The following is a 6637-nucleotide window of genomic DNA, read 5'->3' on the forward strand; positions in this document are numbered from 1 at the left end:
CATCATAACCACATTTGTCATTGCATGGCCATTAGATGAACAAACCAAGCATTCTTGCTTTTTAATTGTTCCCTGAGCTGTGAAGAGATAAAATTTGTAATTTTTGTAATTACTATTGACCAAAAGATGGTATTTACCCCATTACACAGGCCTGTGCAAAACAAAGTTTATTTTCAGGCTTTTACATTGAGTTCTATGGAGGATGTCAGCATACTATTGTGTAAGACTATTTTAAACACACACACTCACCCACACTGCTAAATAGTGGTTTCTTTAATCTCTCTCTCTCTCTCTCTCTCTCTCTCTCTCTCTCTCTCTCTCTCTCTCTCTCTCTCTCACACACACACACACACACACACTCTCCTTGCCCCTTCCATGTGCTTCATTAGATTACTCTTTCCATCTCTTGTTTCATCGTGTATTATCCTGAAGGAACAGCTTGAATATAAGGTTGTGCATAGTTTCATTTTGATTCCTGAATTGGAAGAGGGACGACAAAGAGGTGGACACAAACGACCAGTTTACAGAGGTGATGTGAACACTTTCTTAAAAAAAAAATAAATAAATAAATAAATATATATATATATATATATATATATATATATATATATATATATATACAAGTCTTAATATTTGCTTTTGTGTTCGAGTTTTGTTTTTTTTTAGTATAGCAGAGATTATGATTTGTCTTTTGTCGAAACAAGTACACACTTTCCAATTTATTAGGAACAGAAGTATACCCAATTATCAGTTAATAACTTTAGTTAAAGTTCAGTTTCCATGAGACTGGGTTATTTCAGTGGCTAAAGGCTAGATTTAAATATTTCTGAAAATTTTCTATGGGGCTTTCAAGCACAAGTGACGAGCAGCTTTGTGGATGAAAAATCTTCATTAAAGCTTGCAGCAAAAGGATGTAATCTGACCTATGTGTGGTTTTACAGCACAACCTTTTTGTCACTCTTTTCTCTTCCTTTTCTCTCTACCCCCATTTCAGTATTTCTCCTTTTTTGAATTAATTTATAAAGTCAGCTTTGTATATTCTTGGACCAGAGACGCCTGAGTTCTCCACATACTTTCAATGTAAGTTGTTTAATTTACAATTAATAATTAAAAATCTAATAATTCAAATTATTAGAAATATTTTAGCCGTTAATTTGATTTGTTTATTCCGGAAAATGTCTCAATCAGTATTGTTTGTGCATGAATACACTACTATATTAAATTATTTGATCTTATAATGAATTATCAGGAAAGACTTATTATTATTTTTTATTATTATTTATTATCAAGAGTTTTAAATCAGATTTTCTGCTGTTTGATAAGCAAAGCTTTATTTAAGGAAATATTTAATTAGGATCTTTCTTAGTCACCAGTTAGTTGTAAATATTTCATTAGATCACATAAACATGTTCACATTTACCTCAGAAGTAAATTCATACTACAGCCATAAATAATTAAAATGCTTAAAACTCAAATCAGTGCAACAGATCTCAAGAAGCAGATCTCATTATTTGGTGTAAATAAAAGGATTTATCAAAGCTAGTATGTCTCTATATTGGGTATGGTGTCTTCAGGGTTGAAGGTTCGACTACCCTGTAAGTTTGCATGTTCTCTGAGTGCTTCTGAGGCTTCCTCCAAAGAAATAAGCTGTAGGAAGGCAGTTCTAAATTGCCCATAGTGTGTGTGTGTCATTGCGTAATGCGATAAGTTGGCACCCTATCCAGAATGTACCCTGCCTTGTCCCCAGAGTTTCCTAAGACTGGCACCAGGTTCCCAGAAACCAAAAAGAGCAACGTTCAACATTGAAAAAAAAATTCTTAATGTTCTGCTTGAAGCTTAACATGATGTCCATAATGTGTTGATATTTATATGGCTTTTTTCTTTTTTATAAAATATGTTTAAGGTTCAAGAGGTCCTGTGAAGTGCAATAATATTTTTGCTTTGTGCTCAGATTGGATTGTCTTTGGTAAGTAGAAACATCCCTAATTTAACAAATGTAAGAAAATATAGTTTTGTTTTTTTTTAAATTCTAACGTTCTTTAAATTCTAACTCTTTCATAAATTATAGAACCATTATAAATTGTTATAAAATGTTGTGAACACAATTGTCACTATGGGACAATGAACAGAACTTGATCTTTTTAACATGAAAACTTTTTTATTTAATTTTTTTTTTTTACTAATTACAGTTTGCTGTTAATTAAAGAAACATTCCTCAATAATTTTGTTCATTTTTAATTACATACAGTGTCCCACATCATGTACTGCTTAAAGAACTGGTATTCAGACAGTGTGGCCCTGAACACCAAACCCATCCGCTTGTCCATCTTCCTCATTGCCGGTGTGTGTGCGGGTTTTCCAGCTCTTATTTGGGCTCTCAGTGTACTGTACCGCCATTATAAGAGCGGAGGTCGAAACTCAGTCTTCGCCGTCTTCCTCCTCCTCAGTGACCTGCTGGAGCTGATCCTGACTCCATTCCTTGTAACATACATATTCAAAGAGGACTTTAATCCATGTGGAATCATTTTTGGACTATTGCTTGGAGCCAGGCTGTTTGGGCAACTGCTTCACCAGACAGTGGCGTTAGAGAGCATTTGCCAAAGATATCGATTACTTGCTGATGTTTTCTCTCCTCCCTGCTCTATCGTATTCTGCCTCATTTTTCTTCTAGCAGTTGGATGTCATTTCATACATGATATTACATATGTGATAACTACAATTGTATGCATATTGCCTGTGATTGTGTGTGCAGTCACATACATATTAACTTGGAAAGTACCTCATGACAGCGACCAGGCCATAGACAGAAAGCCTGGTGTTCTGGTTGTAACTGTTGCCATGTTTACATTGCTACTTATATACATACCATTTTTCTTGACTGTTTTTACTGACATTCCTTTCATTTTGGACTGTTTAACAAGTGTGAGATTAATCTCTGATCCCCTCCTGTGTGTACTCATCTGCAAGGAGCTCGGTTTCAATTCACATACAGATCGTACAGAAGGATCAAGTGCATTAAATTAGCAGCTTTGAATTAGCAGGACAAACAGTAGGTTGTGTTTTGTGATATTATTGCAGTGTGTATATTATCAGTTTTGCAGAAATGGAGGTCAACATACAGAAATTATTTACACCAGTCTACAGGCATGTAATTGTGTTCAGTTCTTGCTGGTTTGTTTGTGGTTAAAATGTTCCCAGACATGTTATACACACATTCTTACAATCCCTTCTATAGGAACAAATTGCTTTTGCAAAAATATTTGTGTCTAGTTTCTGTTTCTTTTTTTTTCTTTTCAGGCAGACTTGTTTTTTTCTTTTTTCTTTTTTTAATAATTTGTGCATGGGCTTGTGTGAATGTGTGTATTTTTGGAACCAAAACTCATGCAGTTTGTGTGTGTATCTTCAGGAGGACAATGTTGCCTGCATCTATTATTCAGTGTGTTCTGCAAAATTACAGAGAAGCAGACAATAAATTTTTAAAAACATGACTGAATCTACACATCATTTACATGACAAATTATTTTTTAGGCCTTGATATTTTTTATTTTTTTAATTAAATTTATTTTTTTGTCATTTTTCTTGTTAAGTGCTACACTGTTAATGTTCCTGTTTATTTTACACAACTCATTACAATGAAGTAAGTTTTTATTTGTAATATAATGTTTATTTTTATGCACCTTTAGTTTTACTGAAGGGAAAACTTAATATAACACAAACACATTCTATGTATTTGTCTATTCATTTGTCATGATAGTGATGCGGTAGTCTAGTGGTTAAGGTGTTGGACTACTGATTGGAAGGTCATGAGTTTGCACCCCAAGTCCACCAAGCTGGTCCCCTGAGCAAGGCCCTTAATTCTCAGTTGTATAAATTGTAAGTCACTCTGGATACGGGTGACTGCTAAATAATGTAAATATAGGGCAGATGCAAGAGAAGACTTTTTTGATAGTGTAAGGAAACTACTAAAAGGAGAAGAAGAATCTGGGGCTAAAACAGGTAACAGCCAAACACATAACTGCGTTCTAGACAACTGCGCTGTCCAAATATGGATGTTTGGCCATATAGAGATGTAATTCAGAGGCTATAGACTGTGTGTGTGTGTGTGTGTGTGTGATACCAGATGCAGTGTTTTATAGATATTCAGTTAACCCTTACGGACACCTCGGAAAGTTTTTGTCCATTGTGGTGGATTTGGTTCGACACACTCTGTATTCGATTAAGTTGACTTGTGTGTCGGACTGATGTTCTATTGATTGCTTATGTACGGTGGCTGGGAAGTGCAAAACAAATTAACAAATCCGAAAACACATTAACAAATCCGAAAACAAATTAACAAATCCCAAAACACATTAACAAATGCCAAAACAAATTAACAAATCCGAAAACACATTAACAAATCCCAAAACAAATTAACAAATCTGAAACCAAATTAACAAATCCCAAAACAAATTAACAAATCCCAAAACACATTAACAAATCCGAAAACACATTAACAAGTCAGACAACCCGGAAGAGGTTGGTATAGTTTGTGAATGGAAACTTACCATCATCGGACGAGACACCTTTCATTCACCTGTATATCTTTAATGACAGGTGTCTTGTCCAATGTTCGGTAAGTTTCCATTCACAAACTATACCTACCGCTTCCGGGTTGTCTGAATCGGTGCATGAAACACATTAACAAATCAGAAAACACATTAACAAATCAGAAAACACATTAACAAATCAAATCAGAAAACACATTAACAAATCAGAAAACACAACGACATTTCAGACAACCCGGAAGCGGTTGTTATAGTTTGTGATTGGACAAGACACCTGTCACTCAAAGTATACATGAAGTTCAACAGTCTGCTGCAGGGAAAAGTTGGAATGGATGGATGTAATGGATTACTGTGGATTAATTCTGTTATTTTCTTATATTTAAACGGAGAACTTTACACATTACACATAAGATTCCATACCTGTATATCTTGAGTGACAGGTGTCTTGTCCAATGATAGGTAAGTTTCCATTCAAAAACGATACACTACCGTTTCTGGGTTGTCTGACTTGTCGTTGTGTTTTCGGATTTGTTAATGTGTTTTCTGTTTTGTTAATTTGTTTTGGGATTTGTTAATGTGTTTTGGGATTTGTTAATTTGTTTTGGGATTTGTTAATTTGTTTTGGGATTTGGTAATTTGTTTTGGGATTTGTTAATTTGTTTTCTAATTTGTTAATGTGTTTTGGGATTTGTTAATTTGTTTTCGGATTTGTTAATGTGTTTTCGGATTTGTTAATGTGTTTTCGGATTTGTTAATGTGTTTTGCACTTCCCGGCCACCGTACTTATGCCTTGCAGTTCCGGTGTCAGTAAAAGAAGCACACGGCTCAAAAGCACATGCCTCGTGTCGTTTATTAAAATACACTACAGCAGGGGTGTCAAACTCAAATTCACAGTGGGCCAAAATATAAAACTGAGATAAAGTCACGGGCCAAACTGAATATTTATTGAAAAATTAACTGCAACTGATATGTAATGTTCAACCTTTTTCATATGGAAACAAACTTTAGTTTTGCTTGAACACAGGATTTGGAACAACCAGAGCTTGATATTACAAACACATTGTTAAAGTAAGTGCACTCTTATCATTTGTATTACGGTTATGCGTGATGACGTCATTCTGCCATGTCACCACGTCGTTACGCTGTAAAAAGTCCGGATATGTTATTCTGCCATGTGAGCTAATAAAAACAGTGAATGCTAAGTGTTAAATGTGAATTGTGCAACGTTTGTTTCTTTCACGCGAGAAATTAGTAAAACTGCGTACACCAGTTCAACAGGTTATGGGCCCAGGAGAGGAAACAAGCGAACGTCTTGAGTAAGTCTGTTACGCGACGTATTACGCGTTATTAAGCTTAACGAAGAAAGCACATTAATCAAAGTCGGAGAGTTTACAAAATGGCAATTAGGACGACGGGAGGTCTGGCACCACAGCTTTTGTTTGAAGGATGTGAAGATAAATATGACCTTTGGGAAACAAGATTCCTAGGCTATTTACATACTCTAAAGTTAAAACAGACTATTTTGCATGAGCCCATTGGTGCTAACGCAGAAGGGCTAGCCGAAGACAGACGAAAAAATGCTGACTACTATGCTGAGTTGATAAGACTGATAGATGACAAAAGCCTATCACTGATAAGACATGAAGCTGCTGATGATGGCCGGAAAGCTCTGAAAATACTGAAAGAGCATTATTCAGGAAAAAGTAAGCCACGCATAATAAATATGTACACATCGTTAACCCAGCTACACATGATGGACAATGAGAGTGTTACCGACTACTTAATAAGAGCAGAGAACATCATTACAGCCCTGAGAGATGCAGGAGAAACCATGAGTGATGGACTAACCATAGCTATGATTCTTCGCGGATTACCAGACTCTTTTAAGCCCCTAGCCATACACATAACACAAAATGAGGACAACGTTACGTTTATTGACTTTAAAAGAAGACTACGGATTTACGAAGAGGCGGAGAAAATGAAAAGGACAGAATCTACAGACAATGTGATGAAAGCACACACGAGACAAGGACGAGGCCCTTTTAAGTCACACATTAAAGACAGGAAAGATGAAGATATCAATGTGACGTTAT

At 35.5% G+C, this 6637-nt stretch overlaps 1 long non-coding RNA gene across 1 annotated transcript; it reads left to right on the plus strand.

The window, feature by feature from the left end:
• The first annotated feature begins 656 nt into the window (after nt 1-656).
• On the plus strand, nt 657-3488 carry LOC132860660 (uncharacterized). The gene is made up of 3 exons (XR_009649867.1): nt 657-1080; nt 1904-1966; nt 2249-3488. It is a non-coding gene; the product is annotated as an uncharacterized LOC132860660 (long non-coding RNA).
• Nucleotides 3489-6637: the final 3149 nt, after the last annotated feature.

This window comes from Tachysurus vachellii, chromosome 2 (assembly GCF_030014155.1).
Source record: "Tachysurus vachellii isolate PV-2020 chromosome 2, HZAU_Pvac_v1, whole genome shotgun sequence".
NCBI classification, from domain to species: domain Eukaryota; kingdom Metazoa; phylum Chordata; class Actinopteri; order Siluriformes; family Bagridae; genus Tachysurus; species Tachysurus vachellii.